Here is a 13,355-nt window from a genome sequence, read left to right as displayed (position 1 = left end):
TCTACACATATACCTGGGGCTAAAAGAATTATACCCTCAGCAGACAAACTAGAAATAAAGCTATACCTTCCAGGAGTAAAAAATAAAATTAGGTATCTATACCATGTTGTTGAGTGAAAGTAAGAAAAAAAAATCTAAAAATTGAAAAGAGCATAAAATATACTTAAAAAAACCCTGAATTTTCATATGATAAGCAGTTGAAATATGTAAATTTTTTAAAAATAACATTTTAAATTGTACCAACAAATCAGTTTAACCAAAGATATCCAAGACCTTAAAAACACAAGCCTTTGAGACTATTGAAATAAATTAAGTGCAAAATAAGTATACAGATTTATCATTGTTCATAGATAGGAAGAATCAATATTGTATAAGGATAACAGCTCTTCCAAAACTGACCTATATATTCAACACCCATTGGCTTTATTTTGAAGTTTGACAAAAAGATTATGTGGTTTAAGTAGCAGAGCAAAGACTGGTAATAGCCAAAACAGCTTATCACAGGAAGTACATAGTAAGATACTTGCCTTATCAGACATTAGGAGTTTTTATAAAAACAATATTTAAGATATGGTGGTATGAGCCCAGGAGTAGATGAATAGAGTAGTAGAACCATGTCTGGAATCCAGAAACATATTTACAAATATATGGATGATTGATTCACAGATTAGTGGAAAACATGAGTTTTTCTATAAATGGCACTAAAACAATAAAATGGAACCCCCAACTAAAACAAGACAATAACATATGAATTAAAGACTTAAGTTTGAACAGTAAAAGGGTAGCAAATTTAAAGGAAATGTTGAAAATTGGCTTCTCCATTCCATTCAAGGAATCCTTCATTTTATTCTGAAACTGACTTTAAAGTGGTGAAGGACTTTTTAAATAAGATAGAAGAAAAAACCTTTTTAAGGCACAGGTAATCAACAGAGGCTGACTGTAGAAGCTTGATGTCAATTTCCACCTAAAAGTGGCAAAACTATGCCTCCTCCTTCCCCTGTCAGAGTAGTTTCAGAGAAAGCAAGCTAAAACAGAAGGTTTAAACAAGATTCACAAACTCACAAAATAAACAAAGCTGCCCAGATTTCAAAAATTTATTGACTCACTATCCAAAAACTAAGAAGGGCTCAAAATGAATTAAGAAAAAAAATCAATAGATGTCAACACCAAGATGACAAAGATATTAGAATTATTATCTGACAAAGATTTTTAAGACAATCCATTATAAAAATGCTTCAGCAAACAATTACAAACATGCTTGAAACAAATTAAAACATAGAGCTCTTAGGAACTAAATAAAAATCAAATCAAAGATATTTTAAAACTAAAAGCAAATCTTAGAGCTCCCAAATATAATACAGAAAATAAAAAGCTCAATGAATGAACTGAAAATCAGAATGGGAGGGGCAGAAGAAAAATCAGTAAAGGTAAAATAACAAAAAGTATCCAATCTAAACAACAGAGTGAAAAAGGATTAAAACCAAAATTAACAAATTCTCAGGGCCTTTGGAGAAATAGGAACACTTTTACACTGTTGGTGGGAATGTAAATTAATTCAACCATTGTGGAAGACAGTGTGGCAATTTCTCAAGGACCTAAAAATAGAAATCCCATTTGACCCAGCAATCCCATTACTGGGTATATATCCAAAGGATTATAAATCATTCTACTACAAGGACACGTGCACATGAATGTTCATTGCAGCACTGTTTACAATAGCAAAGACCTGGAACCAACCCAAATGCCCATCAATGATAGACTGGATAGGGAAAATGTGGTACATATACACCATGGAATATTACGCAGCCATCAAAAACAATGAGTTCACGTCCTTTGTAGGGACATGGATGAACCTGGAAACCATCATTCTCAGCAAACTGACACAAGAGCAGAAAATCAAACACCGTATATTCTCACTCATAGGCGGGTGTTGAACAATGAGAACACATGGACACAGGGAGGGCAGCACTACACACTGGGGTCCGTTGGGGGGAAATGGGGGAGGGACGGGGGGTGGGGAGGTGGGAAGAGATAGCATGGGGAGAAATGACAGATACAGACGAGGGGACAGAAGACAGCAAACCACACTGCCATGTGTGTATCTATGCAACAATCTTGCATGTTCTTCATATGTATCCCAAAACCTAAAATGCAATTAAAAAAAAAATGAATAAATTCTCAGGGCCTTCTGGGGCTATCACAAATAATCTGACATTGATTTCATTGGAAGGAGAGGTAAAGAAAGAGCAAGAATAAATGAGCACTCAGAGAAATAACAGCTGAAAACTTGCTAAAATTAGCAACAGACAAACCTCTACAGACTCAAGAAACTGAGCAAAACTTAAACAAGATAAACTAAAAATAAATTGAAAATCTATGACAGAACACATTATAATCAATCATTTTAAAATTTAAAAAATAATAAATCTTGAAAACCATTTGAGAAAAATGACACATTATCTACAGAAGAAAACCATTCGAATGACAGAACTCTTATCAGAACATGAAGCCAGGAGGAATTGGTGCAACACTTGCAAGTGCTGAAAGAAAAGGATTGTTAATCTAGAATCATATATACAGTGAAACTATCTCTCAGCAATGAAGGAAAAATCAAGATATTCTCAAATTAAGGAAAACTAAGATTATTTGGAAACAGCATATCTACTCTAAAAGAATGGCTAAAATAAGCTCTAACCCAAAAGAAAACAATAAACAAGGAAACCTGGAATATCAAGAAGGAAGAAAGAACATGGCAAGCAAAAATATCAGTAATTACAATAGGCTTTCCATCTCCTGTGGTGTTTTCTAAATTATGTTTGATAATTGAAGCAAAAAGTATAATAGTGTCTGATATAGTTCTAAAGTATATAGAGGAAAAAATTAGAAAAGTATTGTCATGTGTCACTTAATGATATGGACATATTCTAAGAAATACATCATTAGGCAATTTTATTACTGCACAAACATGACATAGAGACTTACATAAATTTAGATGGTATAGGCTCCTCCACATATAGGCATATAGTAGATAGCCTGTTGGCCCTTGGCTACAAACCTACACAACATGTTACTGGACTAAATACTTTAGACATTTGTAACACTATGGGAAGTATTTGTGACCAACATGGTGAAACCCCACCTCCACTAAAACTACAAAATTACCCAGACATGGTGGCATATGCCTGTAATCCCAGCTACTTGAGAGGCTGAGGCAGGACAATCACTTGAACCAGGAGGTAAAGGCTATAGTGAGCCAAGATCATGGCATTGCACTCCAGCCTGGACAATGAGCAAAACTCAGTCTCAAAGAAAAAAGAGCAGGGCGCGGTGGCTCAAGCCTGTAATCCCAGCACTTTGGGAGGCCGAGGCGGGTGGATCACGAGGTCGAGAGATCGAGACCATCCTGGTCAACATGGTGAAACCCCGCCTCTACTAAAAATACAAAAAACTAGCTGGGCGTGGTGGCGCGTGCCTGTAATCCCAGCTACTTAGGAGGCTGAGGCAGGAGAATTGCCTGAGCCCAGGAGGCGGAGGTTGCAGTGAGCCGAGACCACACCATTGCACTCCAGCCTTGGTAACAAGAGCAAAACTCTGTCTCAAAAAAAAAAAAAAAAGAAAAAAGAAATCTAAATATAGAAAAGATATATTTAAAATACGATATGAAGGATAAAATAATGGTACACTGGATGGAGCATTTCCCATGAATGAAGCTCGAAGGCATGGAAGTTGCTCTAGATGAATTAATGAGTGAGTCATGAGTGAATGAGAAATCTTAGGACTTTACCATATGCTACTGTAGGCCTTAAAAAACACTATTCACAACTATTATCACTATCATTATTATGAACCACATAATTTTATGTCCTAAAGCTTTATATGACTGGCAACGCAATAGGTTTGTTTATACCAGGGTCACCACAAAAACATGAGTAACAAGTACATTGTGTTACAAAATTATGATGGCTACAAATTTACTAGATGATAGAAAATTTTAAGCTCCATTATATGGGACCGTCATATATGAGGTCTATCATTGATTATAACATCATTTTATGGCTCATGACTATATATTATAAATGGAAGAGTTTAAATGGGCATAAAAGGAGGCTGGGTTTTTATACATCATTTGAACTGACAAAATGATGATATAGCAGAAAAAATATATTCTCAAAACATCAACAAAAGAAAAGTTGAAGTGGCTATCTTAGTATTATTAATAGAGTAGATTGCAGAGAAAATTACCAGAAACATAGAGAGACATAATGATAAAATAGATAATACATGATAATATATAATAATGTATAAAATACAATGATAATGATATATTTATTGATAAAAGGTCTATATACATAATATATAATGATAAAGTATATATGATAAAAAGATCAATATATAATGATAAGAAAGATCAATCAAACAGGAAGACATAGCAATCCTAACTGTGTATGCATCAAACAACAAAGCTACCAAATGCAATATAGGTGAAAAGAAAAACAGACATATACAGTTAGAGCTGGTGATTTCAACATCCCTCTCTCAACAACTGACAGACAATTAGACAAAAAATTAGCAAGTGTAAAGAAGACAACAATATCATTAACCAATAGGGTACAATCAGCATTTATAAGTAGAATACACAGTATTTAATGACTAACAATTTCACTCTAACATTAGTCTAACTTGTCAGAAAGTTCAACTGGCATAAGCATTAAAATTCTGTAGTGACACCATTGCTAAGATATGAGCTCTTTGCTCTTGATCTGTCTTTTATATTCACTCATGTCTGTACCATGTTTTGTGTTGCAGATGGGGTAAACCACTACATACTTTTTATTGTGCCATTGTATAGTTTCAAGCAAATATAACGGGAAAAGTGCTATGAGGAGCCAAAAAAAAAAAAAAAAGAAAAAAAAAAGTTGTTACATTTTTGCTGATTGCAGGAAGATAACCTAACATGAGAAGGAAAGTGCTGATTCTGATGTAGTTGGGAAGGGAAAAGATTTCTGAAGCTAGGGACTTCATGTTTACATCATGTGAAATCGATGGTGCATTATCTTCTCTAAGTATTCTGAAGGAGGGCAAAATCCCAACTTTCTCTATTTGTTTGATTAGAATAAAAAATAGTTTGTCCAAGCAACAACAGCACACTGCAAAAGTTCTTCCCTGCTAAATGGCAAAATGCTTTCCAAGAGAACAGAAGCAGTGGGCTTTTGGTTTAATTCAGCAATACTTCCATCCATTGGCAGAAATAACAGCATATTTCCTGAAGATTAAATGTGAAGTTTCTCTCAGAAAAAATCTTGGGTTTTGTATATGCATATTCATAAAATGAAAATAACTTGATTTGCTGGCACTCTGGTCCTGAAGGCAGAGGGGTAGAGGGGGAGAGAAATATTTTTAGGAATTCAAGTAAAAGAGCAGGACCAGAGAGAGCAAGAAAGTGAAGTAAAAACAAAGGTCAAGTCTCCAGAAAGACCAGAAATTGTGCAGATGTTAACACTGCAGAAGTGCTTGGGAAAGAAAGTGGCTTTTCTACTCAGGATCCTACAGCTTGAGCTTGAAAATATTGGTTGCCTGACTCAGTCTCACGTTTGCCAGTGCAGAGCCGAAGGTGTGTCTGGATGCAAGCTGGCTGGGATTCCAGCCAGGGAGACAGCAGTGAAGCTCAGAATGAGAGGGAAGCATCTGATCTTTTCTAACAGAGGTGCCCTTCAGAACAAGGCTTATGTCTGCTTTGGTGGCAGCAGCTTATAGAAAAGCAAAGGAAATAATCAAAATATTCTTTGTTTGTACTCCAGTTCCATTTTCTACTTTGTCTCTTCCTCTTTCCTTTTTTCCTCCCTTCCTTCCTCCCTTCCTCTTTCTCTTTTCCTTCCTTCCTTATTCCTTCTTCCTTCCTTCCTTGCTCTCCTCCCTCCCTCCCTCCCTCCTCCTTTCCCTCCTTCCCTCTTTTCTTTCTTCCTTCCTTCTTTCCTTCCTTCCTTCCTTTCTTTCATATAAGGGAGGGACATCACAGTTTCGATTCCTAGCTACTTGCCAGCCAAGCTGTCAGGCTGCAGGGGCTGACTTTTTCCAAGACCACAGCTGCTGTTTGGTGGCCGGAAATGTTCCCTGCTGTCACTAGCCAGGAGTCCTACACCATTGTTTGTAGGTTTCTCTTAACACTGCCCATACCTATGTAATATCCTCTTCATGTAACTTTGTTATCTCATTTGAATATTTTATCTGTTTCCTGCTGGGACACTAACCTAGCCAGTGAATTGATCCTGGATGGTAAATGAGTTCCAGAAAGGTGATTTGAAGTGGAGGAAGGAGAACAGTAGTGATGATGGGAGAGAAACCTCCAAGACAACATGCTGCTATGGTCCTTGGCTGTCCTCTAGAAAGCAGCACTACTCCCTAAGCCATCTGTTTTAGGTTACAGTGTTGCAGAAATTAAGAAAATGACATTGGGTGTCATTGGGAGCTTCGAAATGACAGGCAGTATGAAATTAATGGAGTTACAGAAATAATCCAGGATTGAGAGTCACACAAACCTGGGTCTGTTACTTAACATCTATGTGGCCCAGAAAACGTGACTTAAGTCTTTGAGCCTCTCTTTTTTCATGTAGTCAAAAAGATAATAGTATTCACGTCTTGGAGATTTTGTGTGATGGCTAATTATTAAGATAACAAAATGCATCTAGGACAGGGTCCAGAGCTTTCCAGTTTTGTGGTCAATGCTAGCTCCTTTCTTCCTTCTCTGCTTCCGAGTAATGAAACAAGTCATGGGATGCCAAGGCCTGGGAAAGTTTATGCTCCTAGACCAGAAAGGTGTTTAGTGGGAATGATGGTGCTGCACTACTGCTTTACTAATAAGCGGCTATGGCGCACAGTGGAAAGTACCCTGCACTGGCATCAGGACTAGATCAAAGATTTAGACAGTCCACAAATCCAATTGATTTTTTGCAACACACTAGTCTTCTCTGAGCCCCAGAATGCCATAAGTAAAGTGAAGCATTTTATTTATGGGATAAGCTCTTCCTAAAGTATGAGTCTTAGTCTGGAACTCAGAGGAAGACAAGGGCATAAGGAGGGGAGTATGTTCCCCCTCAACTTACAGAATGAAAAGAAAGAAGGCAATAGAAATGACAGCAGTGCATTTAATTATCTGTAGCAGAAATAATGTGCTGGTAGGTCATAAGCTGGATACATTTGCAGATGTGTTTTGTTTGACCTGCATATTGGTGTTTCAAAATTTTGCATTATTTGACAACCTTTAAAAGTCAGAAAACATGATATGAAAATTGAAAGGGACAGCTTTCTCAAAAGTCTAGTCTTACTTCCTCCCCTGCTACACAAATTCCTACAGAGTAGTAGTGGCCAGAGCTGAGAAAGTGCTGCCACCTGCAGAAAGAACCTGAGCCTTCCCATTGGTCAGTCTTCATCTAGCCCACTTCTGCAGTGTGTATGTTACCTGGCAGACTCTTGAGGACATTCGAGTGCCTGATGCTTAATAAATTAAGAAGTGTAGGTTGCAATGTTAATGGTTCTGATGTATTTAAAATTGCCTTTTATCTTCACTAAAATAGAAAATAATAATAAGCACCAAGGACACACTGGTATAATACAACTTGATACAAATCAACTAATAGCAATGAATGGGCCTTTATTGGAACTCAATATAAGCAAACTGTAAAAATCTAAAATAAATCATGAGGCACTCAGAGAAATTTTAATACTGAGTGAATATTTATGGCATTTGGGAACTACTCATATATTTGATGGTGTTAACAATAGCACTGCTACTTTGGCTTTTTATTGTTAATACACTTTGGTTTTAGATCAGTTTTAAGTTCACAGCAAAACTGAGCAGAAAGTGCTTTGAGCTCCCATCTACCGCCTTCTTCCTACCTGCCCCACACATATAACATACCCTACTATCTACATCTGAAATTAGAGTGTACGTTTAATGCAATCAATGAACCTACATTGACACATCATTTTCACCCAAAGTCCATAGTTTACATTAAGCATCACTTAGTGTCGGATCTGTGGGTCTGGAAAAATGTATAGTGACATGTATTCACATTAATAATATCATGGAGAATAATTTCACTGCCCTAAACATCCTCTATGCTGTCTACTCAACTTTCCCTCTCACCTAACCCCTGTCAACCACTACGCTTTTTACTGTCTCATTTTGTTCTTCTCCTTTGATACTGAGTTGGCTATTCCAGGTCTTTTGCCTCTCCATAGAAACATTAAAATCAGTTTGTTGATATCCACACTTGATCATGGTGCATTAATTATTTTGTACATTGTTGGATTGAATTTGCTGACATTTTATTAAAGATTTTTACAACTATATATGTGACAGATATTACTCTATAGGTTTTCTCCATGTAATATCTTTGTCTGATTTTTGTATTGAAGTAGTGCTGGCCTCTTAGACTGAGTTAGAAACTGTTCCCACTGTTTTAATCTTCTGGAAGAGATTGTAAAGAATTGGTATGATTTTTTTCCTTAAATGTTTGGTATAATTTAGCAGTGAACCCATCTGGGTCTGGTATTTTTATTTTGAAAGTTTATTTGTTATTGATTCAATGTCTTTAATAGATATTAGCTTATGATTGCCTTTTTCTTCTTGTGTATGGTTTGACAAGTTGTGTTCTTCAATAAATTTGTTTCATCTAGGTTATCAAGTTGTGAGCAAAGAACTGTTCATAATACCCTTTTAGTATCATTTTAACATCAATGGGTTCTGTAGTAATATCCTCTCTTTAATGTAGGATATTAGTAATTTGTGTCATATGTCTTTCTTAATTAGCCCAGCTACAGGCTTTATTGATATTTTAAAAAAAAAAAAAAAAACAGTTTTTCACTTTATCTATTTATTGACTTTGTGTTTTTTAATTTTATTGATGTCTGTTCTAGCTTTTATTATTTCTTTTCTTCTGCTTACTTCATATTTAATTTGCTCTTCCTTTTCTAGCTTCCTAAGGTGAAGGCTTAAATTATTGATTTGAGATTTTTCTTTTCCAATATGTGCAATACGTTGACTGATGGTGCCATTGAGTTTCACCATGCCCTCTGCCTTTTGTATCGGTCCCCTTCTAATAGAGGAGTGTTGGAGTCTCCAGCTATGAGTAGATTTTCCTGTTTCTCCTGGCAATTCTATCAGTTTCTGTTTCAAGTATTTTGACACTCTGTCATTAGGCATACACACCTTAAAGACTGTTATGTCTTCTTGGATCGTTGACACCTCTATCATTATGTAACACCCCATCTTTATTCCTGATAATTTTCCTTGATCCAAGGTCTGCTGTGTCAGAAATTTGTATAGCTACGTTCACTTCTTTTGATTGATGTTAGCATGGTGACATGGTTTGGCTGTATCCCCACCCAAATCTCATCTTGGATCATAGCTCCCATAATTCTTTCATGTTGTGGGAGGGACCCAGTGGGAGATCATTGAATCATGGGGGCAGTTTTCTCCATGCTGTTCTCATGGTAGTGAATAAGTCTCACAAGGTCTGATGGTTTTATAAAGAGGAGTTCCTCTGCACAACCTCTCCCTTTGCCTGCTGTCATCCATGTAAGATGTGACTTGCTCGCCCTTGCATTTTGCCATGATTATGAGGCCTTCCCAGCCATATGAAACTGTAAGTCCATTAAACCTCTTCCTTTTGTAAATTGCCCAGTCTCTGGTATGTCTCTATCAGCAGCATGAGAACAGAGTAATACATATGACATATTTTTCTCTACTGTTTTGTTTTTAATCTACATGTGTCTTCATATTTAAAGTAGGTTTTTTATAGACAACATATAGTTGAGTCTTGTTTTTTGATCCATTCTGACAATATCAGTCTTTTAATTGGTGTATTTAGACTATTGAGATTTAGAGTGATTATTGATATAGTTTGATTCATTTATGCCACATTTATTAATTTTTTATCCATTGCCATTGTTATTTACCCCTAGTTGTGTCTTCTACTCTTTTTCTGCCATTTGTGGCAGAAAAATTGAATGTTTTTCTGAGAAAGAATAGAAATTGAATGTATTCTAATTCTTTCTTTTCTCCTTTTTAGCATATTAATTATACATTTTTTTTACATTTTTCATAGTTGCTCTAGAGTTTTCAATATACATTTACAACTAATCTAAGTTAATTTTCAAATAACACTGTAGTGCTTCATAGGTAGTGCAAGTACCTATAGTAATAAACTGTTCCTAATCCTTCCCTGCCATCCCTTGTATTATTGCTGTCATTCATTTTACTCATACATAGCATATATGTAATGAAATACATTGTTCTATTATGATTTTGAGCAAATTGTTATTAGTTAAAATTAAGAATAATAATAGTTGTTTCTTTTACCTTTGCTTATTCATTCTATTATCCTTCTTTATATGTGGATATGAATTCCTGACTTATATCATATCCCTCCTCTCTAAAGTCCTTCTTTTAACAATTCTTGCAAGGTAGGTCTACTGGCAACAAATTCTCTCAATTTTGTTCTGGGAATATATTTATTTCTCCTCCACTTTTGAAGGATAATTTTGCATAGAACAGAATTCTGGGTTAGTGGTTTTTTTCCTCAACATATTTCTCTCAAGATTTTAAATATGTCATCACTCTACTCTCTTTTTGTTTGCATGGTTTCTGAGGAGAATTCAGATACAATTCTTACTGTTCCTATTCTATAGGCAAGGTGTTTTTTTCCTCTGGATCCTTTCAACATTTTTAACTTTATCTTTAATTTTTGGAAGTTTGAATATGATATGTCTAGGTGTAGGTTTCTGGGGTGATTTTTCTGGTATTTATCCTGCTTGTTGTTCTCTGAGCTTTTGGACCTGACCGTTAGTGTCTAACATTCATTTGGGGAAATTCTCAGTTATTATGGCCTGAAATATTTCTTTTGTTTCTTTCTCTTTCTTCTCCTTCTGGTATTTCTATTATGTGTATGTTACACCTTTTGTAGTTGTCTCACAGTCCTTGGATATTCCATTTTATTTTTTCAGTCTTTGTTCTCTTTGCTTTTCAGTTTTGGAAGTTTCTATTGAGCTATTCTCAAGCCCAAGATTCTTCCCTCAGCCTGTCCTGTCTACTGAGTGCATCAAAGGCTTCATTTCTGTTACAGTGCTCTTGATCTTTAACATTCCTTTCTAACTCTTTCTCAGAATTTTCATTCTTCTGCTTGCATTGCTTGCACTATTTGTTCTTGCATGCTCTCTCTTCTACTTTTTCCATTAAAGACCTTAACACCTGAATCAAAGATTTTTTTAAAGAAAAAATTCCTGGTCTGATATTGTCAACATTTCTGTCCTATCTGACTCAAGTTCTGATGCTTGTTCTGTTTCTTCAAACTATATTTTTGCCTTTTAGTATGCCTTGTAATTTTTTGGATATGATATACCAGAGGAAACGGAGTATGGTGAATTGGACTTCAGTGATGTAGTGATAAGGTGGGGGTAAGAGGAGGATTTCTATGGTTCTATGATTAGGTTTCTGTCTTTTGTTAATCCTATGCCCCTGGACTGTGAACTTCACCAGTGCGTCTCAAGTCTCCACTTTATCATTGCCTTCCTTCACATATGGAAATAAAATTCCAGCACATTGGGCTCTAGTAAAAACAGTTTCTCCTGAGGGAAGGCCTTGTTAAGAACAGAGTATTTTGGTGTATTTCAAATTGTCCCTATTTTCCTCCCCTCACTGGAAACATAAAAGGATTTTTCTCCAATATTTCCCCCTCAAGACTGGGTCCCCTGGAGATCTTATTTCTCAGACTTGTCCACATTGAGCCTCCAGCTATTTGTCAATTACAGTTAAAATATTCTTACCCTGGCAATGGTTCCCAGAGAAGGTTTTGCTTGTGGATTTCTGCTCCAGTATATTTTGATTTTCTATATCCACCTCCCTGTCTCTCCGATTTTGGTGACAGTAGTCTTCCCTGTGATCTCATTTCTCTGATGGATCTAAGAAGAGCTGGAAATTGTTCAGTTTGTTCAGTGCTTGTTAGAACAGAGTGGCAATTTCTATGTTTCTTACATGCCAGATAAGTGACTGCAAATCTGTTTTTTTTTTTTTTTAAAAGTTAACTTTCTAAGATGACTGCTGAGATATGTACAGACAAGATATGATATCTGGGATTTGCGTCAAAATAATCTGGAAAGATGAAAGGAAATGGATGGGATGCAACTGAAACAAGATTGGTCATGGCTTGATCTGAGAACCCAACAAAACCCATTGCTGAATTTGGGTGATGGCTATGTTGGTGTTCATGGCATTATTCTCTATGTATTTGTATTTTTTTTTCAAAATATAGTTTTGAATGTTTCTCTTTTTTTTCCATTTGATGAACTTTGAATAACTACAGCTCTCTAATAGGTGAGGTACATTTTCTGTCTTCCTTCCCTCTTTCCTCCCTCCCTTTTCTCCAAATACTTCAGAAAAGACAGACAAGGCTCAACAACGTCTTAAAAGGAAGAAAAATAACTCTACACTAGCAGTATTTCCCATGCTTCAGTCCTTGTTTATTCATTCATATCTTACATACCTTGTAGTGTGTTCACTATAATTATCCTTAAATTTGTTTCAAATTAAGCCCTTTTTTTTATGATGTCCTGAGAATTTTATCCATGAAATCAAAGAGTTGAGGTTCTAACAATATTTTAATACATATAAAAGAGAATCTCTAACCACTAAATAAAGTACACTGTTTCATGTACTTTATTTAATCAACTTGTATTTTACTAGCTGATATGTGTGCCACACTGTGGGAGGTACTGCATTAACTAAGCCGTGGTCACAGTCATGGAGAGAGGTGCATAGATTCCCAGTTCCCTCAAAAACTTAAATCATGGTATACTTCTTCTTTCCTGGCCTAATATTCAGAAGATGATTAAGTGGCAGAATTAGAATCTCTTCTCTCTCTAATGTAGCAGCTTGTCAGATATCTGAATTTTCAGTAGAAACCACCTGTATTTTACTGTGCAGATTCCCAATAGTGTCAGAGAACTCAACTGTTGTCCTAAGCTAACCATCAAATGAGGGAAGACTAAATCCGTGTTTACTTCTTGAGAGAGGTTAGATCGCTAACCGAAAGGGGATCTGCTGCTATGGATTCACTTTGGTTTTAATTTAACTGGAGGGAAACTGTATAAATTGATCACAGAGGATGGTATTTTATTTCTGAATGCAGTCATGTAAAAATCAATGTACATATAAACGTGGCAGTCCATTTCAACTGTGTCTTGGAATCCTGGCTTTTCTTTCACCTCCTAGATTGAGTTTTCTTTCATTAGATCAGCGCTTTGGAAACCTTGAGGGGAAAAAAAAAAGAAAGGAGTGAAAGTTTGGACTCTGATTAAAT

The 13,355-nt window shown here is 35.9% G+C and overlaps 1 long non-coding RNA gene across 11 annotated transcripts in view; it reads right to left on the bottom strand.

The window, feature by feature from the left end:
- Positions 1-13,143: 13,143 nt before the first annotated feature.
- The window catches only part of LOC104653246 (uncharacterized), a 123,039-nt gene continuing 122,827 nt past the window's right edge, over positions 13,144-13,355 (bottom strand). For all 11 annotated transcript variants that reach the window (XR_012518820.1, XR_012518815.1, XR_012518817.1 and 8 more), the window contains one exon: positions 13,144-13,304. This is a non-coding gene — a long non-coding RNA (uncharacterized LOC104653246). The remainder of the gene's footprint in view (positions 13,305-13,355) is intronic.

The sequence above is a fragment of the Saimiri boliviensis genome, chromosome 8, assembly GCF_048565385.1.
Source record: "Saimiri boliviensis isolate mSaiBol1 chromosome 8, mSaiBol1.pri, whole genome shotgun sequence".
NCBI classification, from domain to species: Eukaryota; Metazoa; Chordata; class Mammalia; order Primates; family Cebidae; genus Saimiri; species Saimiri boliviensis.
This window is presented reverse-complemented; position numbering and strand designations above follow the sequence as displayed.